The following is a 12207-nucleotide window of genomic DNA, read 5'->3' as shown; positions in this document are numbered from 1 at the left end:
CTTCTAAAGCCTCAGCTACATATGATTAATGGAATTTTATTGCAGATTTAACTTGTCCATCTATTGTTTATCTTTTAATGCTTCTGGGAATACTCCAGAAGCTTCCACCACTATTCTGTTTTTTAATCAAGTGATATATGAAAATTAATCAATTTTAGATTGCAAATTTTGCTCTCATACATGGGACACAGAATTAAAAACATACCATTTCCTTTTCTGAGGATGTTATGTTACTACTCACTCAAATTCTACAATAATAAGCATATATACATTTTGACTATGACTTTTGTTCTTATTACACTTTTAGGACATTTAAGTATAGTGAATATGTATCCTAAATCAAAAATCACAGTATGTGGCCTAACAACTAATATGCTTATAAGGACAAAGGGACAGTCTATTTGAAATCTCTTTACATCTTCAGAAATCTGAGATGTATGGTGTTCTTCCATCCATTGTATAGAATTATGCTTCTTTCTCCAGTTCATTCCCATAAAAGCCTCTTTGACAGCAACATTTCTTATTGTCTATTGGCTATTAAGTTATAGCAGAAATTAAATATAAGAAATTCATTCAATACTCACACACCCACAGACATTCTTCCACTTAAAATTGAAGACCTTTGCATACCTAGTTGAAAGCCGACCATAATGTTAATTTTGTAAAACTGAAATGTAAATTATTCTCCCTAAGCCTATGGACAAATGTAGTATCTCACTGAAAAGCATTGTGGCCTTCTCAAACACAGAACCCTCCTGACGCCACTGTGTGGTTTGTAAAAATCAGTTTAGGCTGATAAATGCCCATAAAATATTTTAATATATTTAATTGATCTAGGAAATTGAACTTTAATTACAATTAAGTAGAAGATATCAAATATAATGTCATTAGAGCATAAGTTGGTTCAGCATCTGTGTTTGATTACATTACCCAAACACATGAAACAGTCAAGTTTCTGAGCTGGTCAACCCCTGCAGGCAGTGACCTGCTGTTTCTTGCCAGTTGAAGTCTGTTTCTGTGTTACTGCTCTTACTGTCGGTAGATGATCCTCACAATTCCATAAACGCTATTTAACTCTCTATGGTTTCCTGTATTTCTTATCTGCTTCATTGTTCCAGAAAAAGATATTCTTAAAAAAAAAAAAAAAAAAGAAGAGAGAGGAAGAGAAAGAAAAAGGATGAAAGGGACAGGCAGGCATTTGTTGCAGCACCTCACAAACTATGATTAGTCAGGATTTAGGTAATAGTTCAGACCCAAGTCCCAAAATAGCCAGTTCATTTTGTTAATAATAAATTGCAAATCAAAGCAAACTGGTCTGAGGAAGAAATTGGCTTTGTTCCAATGATCTAAAGGCACTAGAAATCAGCTGTCCATGATCCTTTAACCTATGGCAAGGCCATCTTAGTTAAGGCCACATCTTCCTTATTATTTGTTTCTTGGGGAAAGTCAGTGGCTGATGTGGAAACAGCTGAGTGCGTTATTCTAAAATGAAGTGATTAAATCATGAGGCCGAGGGTAGGATGTAGGAACCCTGGGGATGGATTTTTTTTTCTCATTCTTGAAATTGATTCTTCCTATGAGAACTTATAACAATTAGTCCCATTAAAAGCAGCCCATACTTAATTTCAAGTGGCCACAGTAAACTCTTCAAGGTTGAGACTCAGGGGAAAAAAGTAAAAATAGCACAAATCATTACTGAGGAATTATAAGGAATCAGAAAGATGGGAACCATTGGGAGCAGCACCTACAGTACATGTTAGAGCTTTGAAGAAACACTCCCTTAGTGCTGAGCTGAGAAGGGATAAACCCAAGATTGTGAAGGAAGACCAGACTGGAAAAACAGAATGGCCAGTATTAGATGAATGTAAATATGTAAATATGCCTTAGAGTATGCCTTAGAGAATGCTAAATATGCCTTGCAACATGTAAAATATGCCTTAGAGAATGCCTGGTCCTTTGCAGGCACTCAGGCCAGCTAACTCATCTGCAGGAGCTGGATAGAACGTGATGCTTAGGCATGGAGAACAGCAAAGGCAGAAGAAGGGGCAAAAACCAGGTTGCTCTCCTTCTAGGCATCAGGCCTATGGGAGTTCAAATGATGTCCTCAATCTTAAGACTGTGGGAGTTATCTCTCAGGGCATACAGTTTGAGCCTAAGGCAAATTTGGCTGATTCCAAGTTCTACCTGAACTCAGAAACGACTATTATAATATATCCTGCATCTCCATCCTCCAACTGGCAACTGGTGAGGAGTGATATCATGTGAAAATATCTGTTTATAGATTTGGAACTGCTGGGGCAGAAATAGGGACTTTTAGTCCCTAGGACAAAGAAGCTTGCAGGTCCCTTTCAATAGTACTGCCCTTGTACAAAGCCAGCAAATTATCTGTGATCTTTATAGCACAGGAAGGACCTCCAAGCTAGAGAAGGGATGGTTCAAGGATGGAAACATCTTTCTTATTAAAACACCACATAAAACTCTGTGAGTTCTGAATCAAGAAAAGAACCTCCAGCTGGTGGGAGCAGACCCCACCAGCAACCTCTGACTCTTTTCTATGAACACTGCCTTTCTCTAGAGTTCTGTCACTCTGATTGCCACTGTCACCCCGAATTCTGGGACTCAGCAGACTTTTAAAATTATTCATCTTCTGCAGTCAATTAAGCCAGCTGCACGCCTTTCCTCACAGGGGCTCGGTGTAATGGCTACAAACAACAGCCTCCTTTGTCATATACATAGTTTGTTTCTTATATGGGTTGCTCTAAAGAACATAGGAGACAGCCGTTTCCAATGTATGGTCATGTCTCCGACCTTTGACCTTACACTGTTCCCAGTGTAGGCTCCAAACAGGTGTGAAGGGTATCTCTGGAAAGCCCCAGGGTACCATGGCCACAATTTACATTGGCCAAGTCATCATGTCCATCCATACCAAGGTGCAGAACAAGGAGCATGTGATTGAGTTCCTACACAGGACCAAGTTCAAGTTGCCTGGCCACATCTCAAAGAAATGGGGCTCTATCAAGTTTCACGTGGATGAATCTGAAGACATGGTAGTTGAGAAGTGGCTTATCTCAGATGGCTGTGGGGTCAAAAGCATCCCCAGTCATGGCTCCTGAACAAGTGGCAGGCCCTGCACTCAGGAAGGCTTCCACTGTTCTGCCGCCTCTTAGGCTCAACAGTATTTCCTGTCAAAAAAAAAAAAAAAAAAAAATTGTTAGCATATGTGTAACCAAACCCTTTCTTTCCTTCATCCTTCTTAGCAAAGTAGAGGCATGTAGAATTTTGTAAATTAATACAATTCGATATTACACAAAAATGAAAAGGCAGGCATTATAGGCAAGATACATTGTGCAAAGTCATAGTTCCAAAGTTCTAAGTCCTTAATCCTAAGATGAACACATCCAGCCCTAAAAGACTCCACTATCTCTTGCTGTGAGTCCTCGACCCACCCCCATCCTGCCTGTTATTTGGTCAGTTTTCTAGCTGTGATATTTTCTTTCCATCTTTCCAAGTGTAAGTGTTCAAACAATGGGTTGAAATAAAAAATAGGAAGGAATGATCCACTGTAACTGGGATGGTTAAAAAAGGTGTCTTTGTAGAGAAAATAAGACCAGACTAAAGAGTAAACACCAGCCAGTCATGAGAAATTGGGGAAAGAGTGTTCCTGGCAGAGGGAGCAATTTGTACCCAGGCAGGCAAGAATCTCTTGTACTGGAGGAACTGAAATGTGTTCTGTGGAACCAGAGCATGCAGAGGAAGGGAGAGATGGCATGAGATTAGGCTGAACAGAATGTCAAAGGTCAGATCATGTAGGTGTGGTGAGGAGTTTGAAAGAGTTTAGATTTTTTTGTGTAAGTGTAAGAAGCTATTGAAGGCTTTGAGCAGGAGAGTTGCATGATTGGATTTGTCTTTTGAGATCCTTTTTGCTGCCGTATGGGGAATTCATGAGGGAAAAATAGAAGAGAAACGGGTTAATAGACTGCTGCAGATATCTGGGCAAATGGTGATGCTATTTTAGATTACTGCTATCTAAACTATAGGTCACAACCCATCAGTGTTATACAGTCATTTTAGTGGTCTTAACACACAATATCATTGAAAGAGAATAATGTACAATAGAAAAAATCAGCCAGGCACAGTGGCTCACACCTGTAATCTCAGCACTTTGGGAGGCCAAGGCAGGTGGATCACTTGAGGCCAGGAGTTTGAGACCAACCTGGCCAACATGGCAAAACCCCACCTCTACTAAAAATACAAAAGTTAGCTAGGCATGATGGCAGGCACCTGTAATCCCAGCTACTTGGGAGGCTGAGACATGAGAATCACTTGAACACGGGAGGTGGAGGTTGCAGTCAGCCAAGATCCCACCTCTACATGCCAGCCTGGGCAATAGTGCGAGACTCTGTCAAAAAAAAAAGAAAGAAAGAAAATATCAGAGACCACCACATCATTTCATAACAGTTCCTCTCAAATTTTTGTGCATATAGGCATGCATTTGCAAGTACTGGATTATATTGTGAAATGATTTTGTTATTCTTCATAGTGATCAAAAAGGCACTGACCTAGACTAAAGTGGTGATGGTAAAAGAAAGAAGGTAAAGATGTCTTCAGATACATGGAAATGGAAGAGGTCACCTAAAAGGAGACATAAAAAAAAGAGGAAACAGAGTCCTGTGATGTATTTTAAGTTTCACATTCTTATGTTTATGTTCCACCTATTCTTTAAGAAAAATTATAATAACTTAAGCATAGTAAAAATCTAGTAAAATTGAACCATTAACATTGGAAAATGACATGTAACCTGCCATTTTTTTTCTGAAGGATACATATTTTAAAAATTGAAACAGAACCTGATGGTCACCAGTAGGTCATTCTCTCACCTCTCTGTTGAGCATGACTTTTCTGAGTCATTGACATATGTCTAGCAAAGTTTAGAAACAAATCCAGAATATTTCCAAACCATGCAGGAAATATTAAATCCTACATCTACTCAGTCTTCATTCCTTCTGAAGAATGTTTCTTGGGCTTCTGAGTTTTCAATTCTAGCTTTGCTAAACTTCACAATGCAATCTGGTCTCTGCTCAGTTTAATGTATAAAGTCACCACCATAAACATGTCCAAAAATTCACATCATTGCCACAGTGAGAAATGAAAATGCACACTGCACTGGACTATATGTCATGTTTATGTTTTGTTTTGTATAATATAAGATACAATTACCTTTCTTAGAAAAGATCATCTTATTAAGTCTCTTTATATGTACTGGAGCACATTGGATTTAAACTATTTGGGATATGCTTTTAACCTGATGAGAAAACAGGTTAGTAATAAATCATTATTGAAAATCAGAAATGTGACTTGGAAAGAAAAGGTACATGTCATGGGCAATTAGCAGATGCAGAAATCCTTTAATTACAAAGCATGCCCTTACCTGAGGAACTTTATACTATGCTGACAAAAGGCTACATCTAATAATAAGCCTTTCATTTTATACACACAAACACACACCCACAATCTATGAACATGTTAAGACCCATATGTTCAAACAACCCATTTACAAATTGCTAGATGGGACCAGCATGAGCTCCTTACTCCCTTCACCAAATGAAGAAAGCAATTTTGTTATTTCATCACCTTTCTTCTTCCTGGAGTCCTGACAGCATCAGTTACAACAGCATGCCTCTTTTCCCTCCTTTTATCAAACACCAGTCTTGCATTTGAGTAGGTGACAACCAAAGACTGCAGCTGTATTTTCCTAGTAGAATCTTAGAGCTCTTCAGAGTCAAAAGAATGAGCCTCTAATGGCACAAAATTAAACCCTAGTGGAAACAACTCTAGTGGCTACTTGAGATATCTTCCCCCATTGCTTCTTAGAGCAATCCAGACCACTTAGGTAACTGCGTATGTTGTTGTCGTCCATGCATCTTGATAGTCATCCAGAGAACCACTCCTGATCTGAGCAGTTGTGCTGCTGACTCTACTGTAAAGCCATTCCTGTGCCAGATGAACCACAGAATTTCAGCAAGCAAGGAGCTGAAGACAGGGCAGCGTCGTAATCTTCAATCTGTTTCTTCATTCTCAAACCTCACAATGTTGGCCCTTTCTGCAGAATTTCAGTTTGTGTTTTATTCACTGAGGAAGTCTGGTGCATAGAAAAGCTTCCTCTTAGCATAGATAAGGCTAACAGGCTAACAGTTATTTGGGCAAGTAGGATTAATTATCAGGAAGCTGTTGGTAGTTCATGGCTGACCTGTAAAAACCTGGTTAGAATGAGGTCAGCTAAAATAATAGGGTCTATTTAAAGTTTGGGTCATATAAGACGTCATTAAGGATCACATTATTTCAGCAAAGAAAATGTTGCAGAGAGTTATCCTCTTAAAAGAAAATAGCTTTTCTGCTGGAAAGCTTCCAAACCACACCATTGCAAAACCCAAACACTTCAAACCATTGAATGCTAATGTTTAACTGCCTAGCTCTAGTTGTCTTGCAAAACTTTTCCCCCTTGGTAATTGATTTTTTTCTGCAATCCAGGTGTCGTTTGGTGTTTAATACCAATTTTGTTTCTTATGCTGAAGAAAACATATTTTCATTGCCTGGGGGTTAATTTTTTAAACCCCACATATATATTCTACTCTGTTCCTTGTGAGTAAGAGAAGTAGTGATCAGCATTTTACTAGAGTTGAGGAAAACAGCAAAGGGAAGGACCAGCCCAAGGCATAATTGGGAAATACCTGAAATTTTAAAGCCTTTGCCTCATAATTTGTCATTTAACTATTTTTGTGACTTTATCTCTTGTTAGTCACTTAGAGCTGCATGACACCCTATAAACTTCAGTTTCCTCCTGTTGCAGGATTGACTGAGATGCCACACATTACACTGTGCAGCACATTGCCCGAGGCATAGTAAATGTTCAGAAATTGGTAGGTTATCATCATTGTCCTTATCAACATTCCTAAACCTCAGGACTAAGGGATATTCAATAATGACTTATGATGAAATTGTTTGTAAAACATTTGCTTTTAATTTTATTCTCAATGACTAAAAAACTTACCAAACCCAAAGGAATGTGCCTCTAGTTCTAATACTTTAGGCCACCACAGGAGGTGGAGAAGAGATGTGGTAGCGGGTGGGGTAGCCTTCCCTCCTTTGTAGTGCTGACAGCTATCTGTTCATTAGACTGGCCTTGTTGAAAAAAGATGACCATATGAGTCAGGCATGGGGACCAAGACAACATGTGGGACCGGCCCTGCTTACACCAGAGCAAGAGAGCCCATGTCCTGGTCCAGTTCCGAAGCCACTCCCCTGGCAGCCCACCTGTCTGGATTCTTCCTCCTCCCTCCTGTCACCAAGATTCAGTGAAGAGTCTAATTAGTTAGTGCATGTTTAAATCCTGTATTGGCAAGGGCAGATTACATAAGATTATATAATTATGGGGGCCCTCTTTAATAGAATTAAAAAATTATAAGTAATAGATATGTGTGAATATTTAGTTAAGATGAGAAATCACCACAAAGTATACATATAAACAGCTAACAAATGCCACAAACATCAAAAAAATCCAGAAAAATATTTATTTATTAACTTCCTGATTCATCGTACTTTTTTTCTACTTTTTTCTTCTTGATCGCATACTCGTTGATTGCACTCCTATGTATGGTAGGAGAGGATTTCTGACTTTTCTGACTTAACACGGCATTGAGGAGATTCAAAACGTTTGCTTACAATTTTTTGTTATGATGACTTGAAAAATGTTCAAGTCTCCTTTCTCCTCTACTGCCCACATACTTCTGGCACAGCACAACATGTTCATATAGTATTACAACCACTGTGTCTTCATTCTGTGATCCCAGATGAGTGGGAAGAGGATTTCTGAAAGTATTCCTGCACGTGGACAGGTAGCAATAATTATTACTATACCTGAAAATGACTGCAGACCACGTAAATCCATCTCACTAAACCCAAATAGAGAGACTCCCAATTTAATTTCCCATTAGCCAAATCTCGAAAATGTCCACAGCCAGTCTGGGACTATCCAACACGAAAAGGCAAGGAAAAGAATTCATATGAAAAGAGACTGCAGGTTTTTTGTTTATTTGTTTGTTTTTAGAAGGTGTCACTGTCACCAGGCTGGAGTACAGGGGTGTGATCATAGCTCACTGTAACCTTGAACTCCTGGGCTGAAGCAATTATACTCCTGCTTTAGCCTCCCAAGTAGCTGGGATGACAAATGTGAGTCACCACACTCAGCCTTAACCGCAGTCTTAATTGTGGCTAAAATGTTTTACACTTTCAAATATTAGAAAAGCATATGCCCAAGCAAGTGAGAGTCCCTGAAGATGTAAATTTCTTTAGCTTCACAGAAAATCTACCTCTGCACAAAGGAATTAGCCCATAGGATTCTGAGGATGAAGGTGAGTTCCTGCCCTCCCATGCTTACAGAAAGAGCTCTTTTAGACAGAGGCACTGCATGCTCTAAAGACTTACGTAACAAAAATAATATCAGCACTATTACTAAAGTCCATTGTGTCCAAGCATGAAGCAATCTCAGGCAGAAATCACAATATTTGGCTCTTTGGAGAATGCAGAAGAAACTGGAACTGGCCTCTTCCTGAACTATGAAGAACCTGGTTCTTTCCTGCCCCCTTCCTCAGCCCTGCCCAAAGTGACCTGAGGAAGCAATTGTCTTTAATCTTATTCAGTTCAATAATTTTAATTGCTTCTCTGAATCCAAACTCTACTCTGTCACTAACTAGCTGTGTGAGCCGGGACAAATTAGCCTCTCTAAGCGTTTGTTATTCTTATACATAAAATGGCAAAAATATTTTATTTGTATAACTGTGAAAAAGATTAAATGGATAGTGTATGTATATCACTTGGCACCTAGTAGATAACTAAGATATTGTAGCTATTTTATTATTGTTCACATCTCAAGTGATAACTATAAAGGAGGAACTAGAAAGGGAATATTGAACAGCCAGGACTCCAGATTACCAAACACAGCATGGAAGATCTGTCATGCGCGTCCATGTGAAGAGACCACCAAACAGGCTTTGTGTGAGCAACATGGCTGTTTATTTCACCTGGGTGCAGGCGGGCTGAGTCCGAAAAGAGAGTCAGCGAAGGGAGATAAGGGTGGGGCCGTTTTATAGGATTTGGGTAGGCAAATGAAAATTACAGTCAAAGGGGGGTTGTTCTCTGGCGGGCAGGAGTGGGGGTCACAAGGTGCTCAGTGGGGGAGGTTTTTGAGCCATGCTGAACCAGGAAAAGGAATTTCACAAGATAATATCGTCGCTTAAGGCAAGGACCGGCCATTTTCACTTCTTTTGTGGTGGAATGTCATCGGTTAAGGCGGGGCAGGGCATTTGCACTTCTTTTGTGATTCTTCAGTTACTTCAGGCCAACTGGGCATATACGTGCAAGTCACAGGGGATGTGATGGCTTGGCTTGGGCTCAGAGACCTGACAGGATCAAACTCCATAAATGCTTAAAGGGATTATTTCGATTTCAACTTTTTTACTTTGCTCCCAGAGCCCAATGGTAACACAGCGAAAGTGACCATGGCAACATGACAGCCACAGCACTCTATGAACAGAGTTTATCAATAAACATGAGACTTTTAGGAGGCCACAAGAATTCCTGTCTGGCTCAGGTGTTCCTCCTGGTATAGGATTCGTCTCTGAAGTTGCATGAGATTTGGGAAACTTTCTTGTCTCAGATTTTGATAGTTTAATATTTGAACAGAAAACAGCAAGTTGCCCCTGGTAATGGTTGCAAGTGACTGGCACTAAGCACCTGGCAGGTAGTAACGACTCTGAATTCATCTAAAGCGATCTGTCCTCAGAGGTCCTGTACACTGCTGCCTGGGCAAGGCACAGACTCTGAGTAACCTGAGACATCACGCAATTTGAGGCATCATTGTCATTAGTGTTGGCTCTGAAGCCAGATCAGGCCGGGACCCAAATTCCAGCTCTAGCATTTACCATATTTACAACCTTGAGCAAGCTGCTTAAATTATCTGTGACTCGGTTCCTTCATTATAAAGCAAGGATAATAAAGTATCTACCTAATAAGGTTTTAGTGAGTATTAAATGAGGTAACATTTCTGAAGGGCTTTAGAACAGTGCCTAAAGCCCTTCATTGCAAGTGCTCAGTAATGGCTAGCTCCATTGTTAAAGGGAAAAGCTGGTAGGGATGTCCAGCAGGTGTTTGGTTATGTGGATCTGACACTCAGAAAAAAGATAGTAATTAAAGCCACCCATTTTATATTTTTTAGTTGTATTCCTTTCTTGTGGTGCCTGTAACAAGTTACCACAAACTTGGGTTGAAAATAACAGATTATTTTCTTACAGTTCTGGAGGCCAAAAGCCTAAAATCAGTATCACAGGGTCAAAATCATGGTATTGGCAAGCACCCTCCCTCTGGAGATGCTAGGGGAGACTCCATTTCTTGCCTCTTCCAGTTTCAGATGGCTGATGGCATTTCTTGAATCATGACAGCATTGTTGCAATCACTGCCTCTGTGGTTACGTTGCCTTCTCCCCTCCTGTCTATATCAAATCTCCCTCACTCTTCTTAAAAGGACACTGAATCATGGCATTTAGGGCCTACCTGGATAACCCAGGATAATGCAGAGTAATCCCTCCATCTGAAGAGCATTAACTTAATTACAAAGATGCCCACCCCAGCAAATAAAGTAGCATCTATAGATTCCAAGGATTGGGACCTGATATCATTGGAATCCATTTAATCAGTCTACTACACTAATTAATACACAATACTGCAAGACATAGGTGAAGATGAAATTATGTGAAGAGAAGACTAAATACAGAACCCCAAACCATAAACACATAATAGGGAAGCAAAGAGGAGATGCCACAGGGAAATGAGAAGGAAAGAGTGGCTAGAGAAGAAGATGAGGTGAAAGGGGATTGTCTGAGACTTCAAGGACATAGTTTCACAAAGGATAACATGCTGGAAACACTTCAAAGAATCAAGATGGGGGGCTGAGGAGGGACTATGGGGTTTGACTATTAAGAAGAACATCAGTAAATTTAGCCACGGTGAATTTATTGGCATGGGAGAAAGAGAGCAAACTGTGATAGATTAAGGATGGAGTCACTTACCTCTGTGATATACTTTGTGCGTAGGCATAGTTGTAAGAGGAAAATGGTGCAGACATTCATCTTGACAAGCCACCCTCAGAGACCTCACTCTCAACTGTGTTTTCTTTGGATTCCCAACAATAAAATCCCATGAAAGGCCCTGAACTTGCCAAGGTGGACATGATCTATGATTAGAAGAGGAAGGCACTGCCTCCTTCCCACAGAAATATGTTTGCTCTCCAGCTCCTGAGAGAGGTCAATGAAAAAGTTATATTTATCTTCATGATTTACTCAGCCCACCCTCTCTCTCAAAGGTATTATTAATGCCTAGACTAGTCAAGTGGTGATATTTTTAACCATTATACTCCTTTACTCCTTTTCAATATCTTAAAAAAGGACTCTAAATATTGAAGTAGTTTACATTTTTTCTAATAGAGAAACATTATTAGTCACTCAAAAATTATTACAGAAAAATAAACCATGTGCTGGAAAGTGTATTAGGGATAATATGAGATTAAAATATTAATAGCTAATATTCGAGTACCTTGTATGGGGCAGCCACTAATCTAAGTGCTTTATATATCAACTTATTTCAAAAATTTGTTGACAGAGGTGGTACTAATATTACACTGTTATTATCATCCCAACTTTAAAGAAGAGTGAACAGAGGTGCAAAGATAAGGGAAAAAAACACAGCTAGGAAACAGGAAGCAAGGATTAACTCAGCAGTCAGTCTCTGGGCCTATTCTAACCACTGTGGCATTCATTTTTACAGCATTTGCAAGAAGAAATCTCTAACATACTCTTTTTAGGCAGAAGCATACAAATAAGCGTTCTTTTAAAGTGACTTGACAAAAACCAGGTTCTGCATTTTAAAAAATCTTATAATACTGGAAATACTTATTTGTTACTCAGAACATATTGACTGAGTACCTAGTAATTTACTAAGCACTCTTCTAGAAACTGAACTTTCAAAAATGAACAAAATGGACACAAACTCCTGCCCTCATTGTTCAAGTAAGCCATCTCCATCTTTAAATGTCATGCAATAATAACACCACCACCATACTTCCAAGAGCCAAGAAGAAGCCAACTCTCCCCCTCACTGT

General features: G+C 39.5%; 1 long non-coding RNA gene and 1 other non-coding gene across 2 annotated transcripts; one reads left to right on the top strand and one right to left on the bottom strand.

Annotated features, from left to right (window-relative positions):
- Window positions 1-738: 738 nt before the first annotated feature.
- Window positions 739-6062, bottom strand: LOC139363164 (uncharacterized). Its single transcript, XR_011623099.1, has 4 exons — window positions 5632-6062; window positions 4560-4632; window positions 4282-4399; window positions 739-3182 (listed from the first exon to the last, which is right to left on the bottom strand). It is a non-coding gene; the product is annotated as an uncharacterized lncRNA (long non-coding RNA).
- Window positions 2648-2780, top strand: LOC112429346 (small nucleolar RNA SNORA70). The gene has a single exon (XR_003021537.2). It is a non-coding gene; the product is annotated as a small nucleolar RNA SNORA70 (small nucleolar RNA).
- Window positions 6063-12207: the final 6145 nt, after the last annotated feature.

The sequence above is a fragment of the Macaca nemestrina genome, chromosome 5 (assembly GCF_043159975.1).
Source record: "Macaca nemestrina isolate mMacNem1 chromosome 5, mMacNem.hap1, whole genome shotgun sequence".
Lineage (NCBI taxonomy): Eukaryota > Metazoa > Chordata > Mammalia > Primates > Cercopithecidae > Macaca > Macaca nemestrina.
This window is presented reverse-complemented; position numbering and strand designations above follow the sequence as displayed.